The following is a 12,002-nucleotide window of genomic DNA, read 5'->3' on the forward strand; positions in this document are numbered from 1 at the left end:
ACCTAATTTAATTTTCATGAGTGTGTTTTATGTTGTTATGTTGAGTTAGGGAGAGTTTTTAGGTTGATCCATCTGAAATGGATCAAAAGTCCAATGTCCAATAAAAAGTAACTCTACATAACATTCGGACCCTGTTTTTAACGGCGTTCGCGTAGTTTAGGTATTTTGAGACGTGAGTATGGGGGCGTTCTTATTTTCTGTCTTCTTAGCCTAATTGTTGTGATAAACTTATTAAATAGTTAGAAAGAAAGGAATCATTTTTTGCAAATTGTGGAAAAAAAAGTGGAGCATTTCACATTTTGTCAAAAAATTAGAAACACTTTTCGCGTTTGTCCGGTTGATGGTGGCTAATCCCGGAATCACGACAAGATGGACAGTCGATCAGCCCCCTGTGGACGAACAGAATGCAAATTCGGGAAACGCGTTGTCAGCAGAGGAATCCAATGTGACTACTGCGGGATGTGGTATCATTTTCATGCGCGGGTATCAATGAGAAGGAAGCAACACGCCTGGGCAGATCTGACGATGTATTTTCCTGCCCTTCGTGCATCTCCCGAGGTGAGACAAACACCATGCAGAGTCCCAATAACATCCTAGATCTCCTCAAAAAAACACGAGCAAGTGTGGTAAAGTTTATTCCGAAAGCTAGTAGGCGTCATTTTGCTAAACTGCTGAAGGACTGCTTGTGCCAAGTCGTTGCTAGCCCCGAAGACGAGTTCCACTGGGCCAGACTGTTTAGAGCACCAACTAGTTGCCTTCGTCAAACAGATTGGGGCGGAACCAGAAAACGTACGTCACTTGCTACTATCCTCAATCAGCCAATCCAGGAGATCGAGAACGCGGATAACGATCGCTTGCTCGTCGCTGGCAACCGGATTTCTGGGAAAACAATGAAACGGAAGTCGGATCCTGCCCACAACACCGGCCGTAAAATCTACGAAAAGTTTGATGATGGTGATGTTCGTGGCGCTGTCAGACTTGCTTCCTCTGATGTCACGATTGCCCCGTTTGATTCAACTACTCTGGAGAAACTTGAGAGTAAGCATCCGAAAACACCACTGGACAGAAGAGTTTAACCGCAAAACGTTAACGCTACTTTAATTGTTAATGAAGACGATGTCTATAGGGCTGTCATGAGTTTTGCTCCAGGATCTGCAGGAGGTACCACATATTTGCGTCCGCAACATGTGAAGGACTGTCTAACTGATAATTTTGGTCAAGACGCCTCGAACCTGAAATCAGCGCTTACTGAGTTTGTTAACCTTCTCCTTTCCGGAAAAGTTCCAGATAGAATAAAACCCTTAACTGCTGGCGCCAATTTGAGCGCTTTCAACAAGCCCAACGGAGGCCTGCGCCCTATTGATGTGGGAGACACCCTGCGCCGAGTTGCTGGCAAATGTGCTGCCAGTATTGCCAGTTCGAAGTTCAAAACCTACTTCGCTTCCCTTCAAGTTGGGTTCGGCACCCGGGGCGGAGCGGAAGCTGCGGTCCATAATGTTCGGGCGTTCATCAAAAGCGCTAACGAAAACGATGTTCTGCTAAAGCTGGACTTCAGCAATGCGTTCAACACCGTTAGAAGAGACTATGTCGCTGAACTCTTTGCAGAAGAAATGCCGGAACTTCTTCCGTTCTACAGACTTTGCTACGAACAGGGAAGCTTCTTGCCTTTCGGCGAAGGGTTCATTGTCTCTGAGGAAGGGTTCCAACATGGAGACCCTCTAGCGGTTTTCCTTTTCTGTCTGTCCATCCACAGATTTATTGTCAGATTGAAGGCCAGATTGAAAAATGCCTACATTGACGACATCACTAAAGGCGACGACTGGAAGATTGTCATTGGAGATCTTCGCCTCGTCATGGCTGAGATCGAAAAAGTCGACTTGTCCTTGAACGATGAAAAGTGTGAAATAGTGATCTTCAGTTCGAGTCATGAGTTTTGCACCAAGGTTACCAACGAGTTCAAGCTTCTGTGACCCAGGATCAAGACTGTGTAGGACTCTGAATCTGAGCTTCTTGGCTCTGCCTTGGGACCGATCTCGATTGAAAATATTTTCAACCAGAAGCTGAAAGCCATTCTTCTGATGAAAGAGCGGCTGTAACACGTATCCTCTAACTGTGCTTAATTCCTGCTGAAGAATTGTTTTCTCATTCCTAAGCTGATGTACTTCTTTCGAACATCAGAAGTCTATCGGTTATCTTACCTCCTACTTAACTGGCTGTCGTTTCGTACCTCTCGTATTTCCTTTCAGTCGAAGATCTAGCACAGCAGGTCTATGCTTTTTCCCAAACTGACATAAAAACGACGCCCTTACTAGGTTTGCCGCTTTCGCAGCAGATGGAGCTCCCCGCGATCTTTTAAACAGGGCGAAATATACGACAAATTCACGGAAAAACAAGTTAGCCATTTTCTCCAGGCAGCCACAGCCAAATTACATTGAGCTGCTTGTACAGGAGCGAGCGACTGGCTCAAGGCTATGCCCTCGAGATCTCTAGGTTTGCATATGTCAGACGAGCAGCTGAGAATCGCTGTTAGCTTCAGACTAGGTGCACCAATTTGCTCCTGACACACTTGTTGGTAAGGCGCCAAGGTTGAAGCGGACGGGTCACACGCGTTTGTCTGTCTTCGCAGTCGGAGTCGCCATGCTAGGCACCACCTCGGCTACGAGATTATCCACAAAGCTCTGCAGAGTGCTCATATTCCAGCAGAATTGGAACCAGCAGTTATGTTCTGAGACGTCAACAGACCAGACGGCGTTACCATGATGCCCTGGCGCTTGGGGTCGCCCCATGGCGTGGGATTTCACCTGCGTGCATCGCCTAGCCGCCTCATTTTCCACCCAAGCAGCTACTCCTGGTCCATGTGTCGCTGAACTTGCCGAGTCTCGAAAAATCAGTAAATACTCGGCCATATCACAGACACACTTCTTCGTGTCAGTTGCAGTAGAGACATTAGGTGGACTCGGCCCTAGCACCCTCGACTTTGTTAATGACTTGGGTAGATGGGCCAGACTGTTTAGAGCAGCAACTAGTTGCCTTCGTCAACCAGATCGGGGCGGAACCAGGAAACGTAAGTCACTTGCTACTATCCTCAATCAGCAAATCCAGGAGTTCGAGAACGCGGATAACGATCGCTTGCTCGTCGCTGGCAACCGTATTTCCGGGAGAACAATGAAACAGAAGTGGGATCCTGCCCTCAACACCGGCCGTAAAATCTACGAAAAGTTTGATGAAGGTGATGTTCGTGGCGCTGTCAGACTTGCTTCCTCTGATGCCACGATTGCCCCGTTTGATTCAACTACTCTGGAAAAACTTGAGAGTAAGCATCCGAGAACACCACTGGACATAAGAGTTTAACCGCAAAACGTTAACGCTAATTTAATTGTTAATGAAGACGAGGTCTATAGGGCTGTCATGAGCTTTGCGCCAGGGTCTGCAGGAGGTACCACTTATATGCTTCCGCAACATGTGAAGGACTGTCTAACTGATAAACTTGGTCAAGACGCCTCGAACCTGAAATCAGCGCTTACTGAGTTTGTTAACCTTCTCTTTTCCGGAAAAGTTCCAGATAGAATAAAACCCTTAATTGCTGGCGCCAATTTGAGCGCTTGCAACAAGCCCAACGGAGGCCTGCGTCCTATTGCTGAAGGAGACACACAGCGCCGAGTCGCTGGCAAATTTGCTGCCAGTATTGCCAGTTCGAAGTTCAAATCCTACTTCGCTTCCCTTCAAGTTGGGTTCGTCACCCGGGGAGGAGCGGAAGCTGCGGTCCATGCTGTTCGGGCGTTCATCAAAATCGCTAACGAAAACGATGTTCTGCTAAAGCTGGACTTCAGCAATGCGTTCAACACCGTTAGAAGAGACTATGTCTCTGAACTCCTTGCAGAAGAAATGCCGGAACTTCTTCCGTTCTACAGACTTTGCTACGAACAGGGAAGCTTCTTGCCTTTCGGCGAAGGGTTCATTGTCTCTGAGGAAGGGTTCCAACATGGAGACCCTCTAGCGGTTTTCCTTTTCTGTCTGTCCATCCACAGATTTATCGTCAGATTGAAGGCCAGATTGAAAAATGCCTACATTGACGACATCACTAAAGGCGACGACTGGAAGATTGTCATTGGAGATCTTCGCCTCGTCATGGCTGAGATCGAAAAAGTCGACTTGTCCTTGAACGATGAAAAGTGTGAAATAGTGATCTTCAGTTCGAGTCATGAGTTTTGCACCAAGGTTACCAACGAGTTCAAGCTTCTGTGACCCAGGATCAAGACTGTGTAGGACTCTGAATCTGAGCTTCTTGGCTCTGCCTTGGGACCGATCTCGATTGAAAATATTTTCAACCAGAAGCTGAAAGCCATCCTTCTGATGAAAGAGCGACTGAAACACGCATACTCTAACTGTGCTTAATTTCCGCTGAAGAATTGTTTTCTGGTTCCTAAGCTGATGTACTTCTTTCGAACATCAGAAGTCTATCGGATAACTGACCTCCTTCTCACGCTTGAGAACACATTTATCACTGTTCTGGAAAACATCAAAAACATCAAGATAGATGTTGCTGTGTGGCAGCAAGCTTCATTACCAGCCCGTTCTGGAGTCCTTGGTATCTTACCTCCTACTAAACTGGCTGTCGTTTCGTACCTCTCGTCTTTCCTTTCAGTCGAAGATCTAACACAGCAGGTCTAAGCTTTTTCCCAAACTGACATAATAACGACGCCCTTACTAGTTTTGACGCTTTGGCAGCAGATGGAGCTCCCCCGCAATCTTTTAAACAGCGCGAAATATACGACAATTTCACGGAAAAACAAGTTAGCCAGTTTCTCCAGGCAGCCACAGCCAAATTACATGGAGCTGCTTGTACAGGAGCGAGCGACTGGCTCAACGCTATGCCCTGGAGAACTCTAGGTTTGCATATGTCAGACGAGCAGCTGAGAATCGCCGTTAGCTTCAGACCAGGTGCACCAATTTGCTCCTGACACACCTGTTGGTAAGGCGCCAAGGTTGAAGCGGACGGGTCACACGCGTTTGTCTGTCTTCGCAGTCGGAGTCGCCATGCTAGGCACCACCTCGGCAACGAGATTATCGACAAAGCTCTGCAGAGTGATCATATTCCAGTAGAATTGGAACCAGCAGTTATGTTCTGAGACGTCAACAAAAGGCCAGACGGCGTTACCATGATGCCCTGGCGCTTGGGTCGCCCCATGGCGTGGGATTTCACCTGCGTGCATCGCCTAGCCGCCTCATTTTCCACCCAAGCAGCTACTCCTGGTCCATGTGTCGCTGAACTTGCCGAGTCTCGAAAGATCAGTAAATACTCGGCCATATCACAGACACACTTCTTCCTGTCAGTTGCAGTAGAGACATTAGGTGGACTCGGCCCTAGCACCCTCAATTTTGTTAATGACTTGGGTAGACGGATATTTCTTGGAGAGAAAAGAGCAACTGAATATCTAAGACAACGTTTGGGAGTCGCAGTGCCAATGGGAAATGCTGCAGCTATTATTGAGACGTTCAAAAGCGACCGGGACCCGCTTCTTGTCAATGAACTGATCCACCACCGATGATTGGATACATTCCCATCTGCCCCGCTGCTCCCAATAGTTTTCTCCACGTTAATTCCATTAGATGTTTTTATAAATTTTTACTTGTAATATGGATATTGAGACGGTGTTTTTAAATGATGGTTACGACGATGCTTTTAATGCTCATCGATTAATTTATTTATTGAACTCGAAAAAAAACATATGAAGAAAAAGTTTATCTTATTTTGTTAGAGTGGGGCGTATTTTGGTAGTGGCCTTTAAGCTGTAACCTGGGTTTTAGTCTCATTTCGCAAGTGAACCGAATTGGCTCCGACCGCTTGAGGTAGAAAATTACAAGAGATAGTGTCCCTGACTCTTGAGCCAATGGTTATAGGCCCCTTTTTTCTTTAACCTTATATGTGAACTAAGTAGAAGACTGTTACACATCATTATGTTGAACATTTTGTGGTAATTTTGGGAAGCCAGTGGAATTTTGGTACGATGCCGTTTTGTGCCACGTGGTGAGCTGAGGTAGAGTCGATGATTTTAGAAAACTGATGTGATTTGTAAAGTTGCGTAGAACGACACTGGATGACTATTGTCGACAACAACCCGGATGTGGTGATGGGGCTGTCCGGAGAGTTAGTGCCATTCCGCCAGAAAGCATGTTCGAACCCTCCGAGCAGAACTTGTTATTGCTTTTTGGGTTGGAGTTAAACACGTTTACAACAGAAATAAGACGCAAATTATAATAAGAAGACTCAAGAAGGAATTTTAAAAAAATCAATTTGAAATCTTATATTTTGAGAAATGCCAAAATCGCCATTTGTTTGTAAAGAACAGCAAAAACAACAGCCGAATCTGACGAGAGACAGCCGATTTTGAAAATTTAGAAGACCAAATTGAGTGGATCCGGAAAGTTAAGTGCCAGTTGTGACATTCGACCAGAATGGACAAAAGTGCAAACTAAAACTGATGGCCGCTGACCTTGAGAATTGGCAGTTTTAGTAGATTAGCGACGTTATTTGAACGTTTAGACAAACTGTGAAGGTCAGGATATTCTGGTATTTTAAATTTTTAAAATTTCGAAGATGACTTTATATTTCCGAGAAACGACGAAACGGCCATTTTTGGAAGTAAACCAAAAAATAAAACACAACAGCAAAGATAGTTGCGAGAGAAACAACGACGAGAAATAGAAAATACGACAGAGTATTAGCAGAGACCGCTCCGAGTTGTAACGATTGTGTCGCTACAATCATTACAAAGCCATTCAAGCCAACAGTCAAGGATGGTGGAACCGTGAATTCAGCTTTCCGGAGAGGAAATAAGGGTATTATTTCCTCGGATTCAGGAATCCGGAGGGGTCTTGAGACTTGAACTTAAACTATTTTATACGAACTTTTAGCTTCTTAGTCATGTCCTTGGCATTTCCTTGGGTTTAATTAACATCTGGATTCGTTTTCTAATAATGAGAAGCTAGGAGTTGAGGAGTTGAGGGAAAGGGTTGATCCATCTTCGATGGAGATGATGATTTTTATCTACTGAACAAAAACAATCGTAATATAATAAGTAGTAGTAGCCCTGTTTTTAGGAGTGACCTCGTGGTCTGGAGATACTGAGACCCAGCCATGAGCTCACTATTTTGCCTGTAAAAGAGCCAATTTGAGCGTTCTAGTCGAAGCCGTAGAACAGTAACGTTTTTGTCGACCCGATGTTAGAAAGACCACAAAAGAACTGGCTTTGGTAGAGACGGTGAAAAACATGTAGAGCTTTGTTTAGACGCTGGCCAGTCGTTTTATAGCTTAGTTTTATTTTCCGTCGATATGTACTTCCGGGCGAATGTTACATAGTTGTTTTTATGGCGCTCCTGGGTGGGCTATAAAAACAACATAACCCTTGTTATGTTAATGAGACAGTACTTTATGCAGAAAGAGGGAAGATTAAATCTGAAAAAGGACAAGACCCGGAAATCAAAACAAAAACTAGTATAGTACCCAAGAAAAACAAAAAACATAAAAAATAACCAAAAAAACCAAAAACAGTAAAAAGAGTATAAAATCAGTAGAAATCATCACCCCAGACGAGATGCGATCCAACCCTCCCGTTTGTTGTTGTTAGATATATTGTTGTTACAGGTATTTATATCATTCAGGATCGTTGCGATCAATTTTTTGGCCTGTTTGTGAGGCTTGTACCGTAGGGTTATTTGAGTATTTAAGCACGTTAATGCTAATTTGCGCTCAATCCGGAAGGGTCTCGGGATTAGTGAAGAAGACTGATCCGGCAAGCAGTCCAACGAGCGTCAAGAAGGGGCTCAATGACAACAACAATCGACTGCTGGATATCGTTAACAAGTTTCGTATCCCTTTTGGTACAAAAAGTAAGATATTAATTTGTGGGGGGCTCGACAGTGCTGCACTGTAGTGACCCTTCACCGAACTGCGAAATTTATTCGGACCCTTCACCGAAGCACCTTAAATCGGATTTTGAACAAACCCGGAGTTGTATATTATTACTAATATTATTGTTTATACAGCCTATGTTAATACTTCTATATTGTTTTTCAGTGAGAAACACAGTAACAGGACCGGTTTTTAGGGTCAAAATAGCGATACTTTGATCCCCCCACAAAACGCGATTTTTGAGAAATCGATATTTTTTGAAACGGAAAAAAGCGCTAAATTAGTGAGTTACATCGTAACTGTACTAGTATAATAAGTAGAACCGGTTGAACTGAGTTTAGTTCAGAAGTGGTTGGAACTATTTGGGTACCAAAAACCGAATTTTCGTGATTTTTGAATGAACGAACCGCTATAAAAAAAGAATTTTTTTTTTGAAATTTTTGAGTTATGACAGTAAAAGTTGTTGTTCGGACAACGTCCACTAGTGAATCGACAGGTTTTAATACCCGTTTGCCGATAACCTTCCGGGTTACAGAGAAATCGAACGTGTTTGACTTAGTGGATTCATCAATCCGGAGGGATCCAATAGCATAGCAATAGCATTGGCAAATTTATTCAACTAGAGCGTTTTAGATCGGGTTTTTTGCATTGAACTAGAAGAGTATAGGCCTTCTGAGCTCGGATCAATAATTTTAGGTCAAAAAGAACAGAATTGCGAAAAAAATAGGCGGACCCTATATTGAGAAATTTTTTGACTTTACAAAAAAGACGATTTGGTTCATAACTTTAGAACTAATAGACAGGTCCAGTTGATCTTGGTACAATTAGATCAGAAATTAGCTGCGCTTAATAATAAAAACATCAATTATTCAAAAAATAAGCGTGAAATTTTTTTAGGATTGTTTTTAGCAAATTCACCAATTCGGGAAGGTAGACCCTTCACGTTTTATAAAAAGAATTTTGGAACGCCTTTACACCCCTACCAAAGGGTAGTAACGGTTGAATAAGGCAAATTTACGCTGTTCTAGAAGAAAAAGGAAGGCTAAGGGCACCAGAAAACCTTAGTCAAGTCGAAAATAGGCTAGCGATAAGACCCTTCACCGTTAGGGGCAATTGTCAAATAAGAGGCTTAATTTCAATCCGGAAGGGTCTTGGGAAAGACAAAACATCCTTCCTAATTAGTTCAAACAGCATAAAAGCATCGGAGAACGTATCCGGAAGGGTATCGAGTGAAAATTTAGAAAGTCTCCGAGAAGCTATTTTACAAACCCGGAGGGGTCCCAATCCGGAGGGGTCTTATTTTTCCCAATCTGGAGGGGTCTTATTTTTGCCAATCCGGAGGAGTCCCAATTTTGCCAATCCGGAAGGTTCTTATTTTGCCAACCAGGAGTGGTATTATTTTGCCAATCCAGAAGGGTCCCAATTTTGCCAATCCGGAAGGGTCTTGTTTTTGCCAATTCGGAGGGGTCCTGTTTTTACTAATCCGGAGCGGTCCTATTTTTGTCAATCCGGAGGGATATTGTTTTGTCAAGATTTAAGAAGACAACAGAAAAGAGAGTAATAAGAGGTATTAGGTTATTAAGAGGCTGGGAACCAGTGACTGCATTGGTAACTTGCCTTTTATAAAAAATTTAAAAAAAAAACAAAACAGGTCTAAACTCGGATTTTCGCGACACTAAGTCTAAATTGAACAAGAGTGTATAACTCATTGGTGTGGATTTAAATTCAAAATATTTTTGAGAAAAATGGTTGCCCTGAGGATTTTAGGAGGTCTAGCTCGGGCAGTCCGAAGGCAGATAGGTAACACAGGACTCGGTGGGTGCAATAGACGCCCACTTGAGAAAATTACTGCCTTCAAGTTTTATCTGCTTGGTGCAGCACCAAGCAGGGCAAACTCTTTCTTTAAAAACAAGTTCAACTATTGTATTGCGACTGACTTAAAGTACAAAGCACATACGTTTTTCAGAAAATATTCTTACTTTTGTCAATTTTGGTTTTAAATCAATAATATCTGTGCTTGATTGGGTAGTGAGAACACTATCTTTCAAATAGACTGATATCATCATACTGCGCTAGCTTCACATTTTACAACTAATAATCGATCATTGTGAATAAATTGTATACACGCTGTACTGTGATAACATACAAGGATTCGTGGTCACTATTTAATAGAAACCTTTGAAAATTATTGTGTTGTGTTATTGTTATAAGTAGTTAGACTAAAAAGACACTGGCAACCGAATTGAGTGTATAGGCAGTAGGAAGTGATAAATTAAAATTGAGTCTAGACAAGTCAAGGATACCTAAATTGAATGATAGCTGAAGGAAATTCATACCTGAGAAACAGAGAAAAGCAATGACCGACCCGTTTGTGGAAAGGATCATACGAACCCGGACCGACAATGGGGAGACGGTTTCAGGCAGAATGGTTGAGACCAGGAGTCCAAAGTCTTCAGAAGAGCGAAAAGCAATGCTAAAAGTGGAATTCCATCCGGACCAGGTCATGGATGAGGACCAGGAGATACATGGACCGGAGGGGAGAGGAAACAGAAGGCTGGCGAGTGAATCTACTCCGGTAGAACAAGGCCAAGATTTCGCCACTTCCACCGGGACACTGGACCGAGAGGAGGTGTCGGAACTGTCCGACATCTCTACTGAAATTGAGGCAACTAGAAGATCTCCCACAGACAACACCTTGATGGCAGGCGTGACGGAGAAGCAGGCAACGTCCTCATCGTTTTCAGAGAGAGTGAAGAACACTTTCGGAAACATCTTTCCATTTACCATGGGAGCGGGTACAGGCGATGAAGGAGAATCCCAGCAGGAAGAAGAGGAAGATGACGAGCAAGTTGACTTTGGATCTCGAGTCAGCTTCAATAGTTCGACTCAGGAGAATGAAGCATACACTGACAAAGTGACTGGCACCATGGGCCAATTTGGTGTAGTGAGGACATTAAGGAAAACCACAAACACATCAGGCCAGTCAGGAGACTTTGTGAGTATGACGAATTCGGAAATGCGAACTGGGGAGAGTAAAAATACTGGGCTAAGCAACGCTCCGGCGGATCCAGAGATGGATAATGAAAAGACCTCGAGGCAGAGAATCAAAGCCCGAATCTCGATCAGCACCAAACTATCTGGGATCGACAGGGTGACACCGCCACTTGTGACGCTACTAGTGGACAACGGAGTATCAATTGAAGAAGCCTTGACCAACGTAGTGGGCTGCATAGGAGAACAGTATGAACAGATGTCCATAAGAATGAGTGAACTAGAAAGAGCAGTCCACGTCGAGAGAGAAAGTCTGCGGGAAGAAAAAAACCTCAATAGACACGAAGTTGGTAGAAGCGAAAAACCCTTGAAGGAAAGAACGGATGAACACTTGGCGAAGAACTTGTCGCGAATGACAAGGGAAGCGGAACAGAGAGAGTCACGATTGAGATACGACATGGATAAGTTGAGAATTCAACAAGAGTAGACTCTTGGGACTCTTGACACAAAGATAGATGCGATGATGGAGAGGCGAACTCAGGCTATCATGGATAGGTTGGACGGGCTACTAGGCAGCAGGAGTGGAGCAAAAGATGGGGAACCGAACTCGGGAGGACCCAGCAGGGAGCCGAGGGTGAACTTCAATGACCAACAAGATAGGAAAAGGACATATGGATCCACTAGGGCTGGGGGCAGTTCAGCAGGCTGGGGGCATGTCACAGGGGATAATAGAACATGGAGCCCAAACATCAGAGGAAGTTCAACTGGCAACAGACAGACCTCAAACGAACGACCGACGCAAGCACACATGCGACTGGGAGGGGTGATTCCAGGAACAGGAGTCAAGCAAGCCCAGGGATTAGTCATGCGATCCAAAGAAGAAACAATCCAAGTGAATCGGACGGAAGGGAATTTCCAAGTGCAGAACCCTTATCAGGGGGCAATGATACTCAGGCAGGGCATTCAAGAGAGGCTACATCAATAGCCACAGCCTTTGAACCTCTGAACAGGTCTTTGGAGACATTCCTTACGAGGTTATCTAGAACCAATGAACGTAGCGAAAAGTCCGAAAGGGTTTTTAAGAAACCAAGATGCTACA

At 44.1% G+C, this 12,002-nt stretch overlaps 1 protein-coding gene across 1 annotated transcript in view; it reads left to right on the forward strand.

Moving 5' to 3' along the window:
- The first annotated feature begins 216 nt into the window (after positions 1-216).
- Positions 217-12,002, forward strand: part of LOC134855167 (GTP-binding protein 1-like) — a 152,146-nt gene continuing 140,360 nt past the window's right edge. Inside the window, exon 1 of the mRNA XM_063871587.1 lies at positions 217-237. The gene's annotated coding sequence lies outside the window, so the exon portion shown is untranslated. The remainder of the gene's footprint in view (positions 238-12,002) is intronic.

This window comes from Symsagittifera roscoffensis, chromosome 10, assembly GCF_963678635.1.
Source record: "Symsagittifera roscoffensis chromosome 10, txSymRosc1.1, whole genome shotgun sequence".
NCBI lineage: Eukaryota > Metazoa > Xenacoelomorpha > Acoela > Convolutidae > Symsagittifera > Symsagittifera roscoffensis.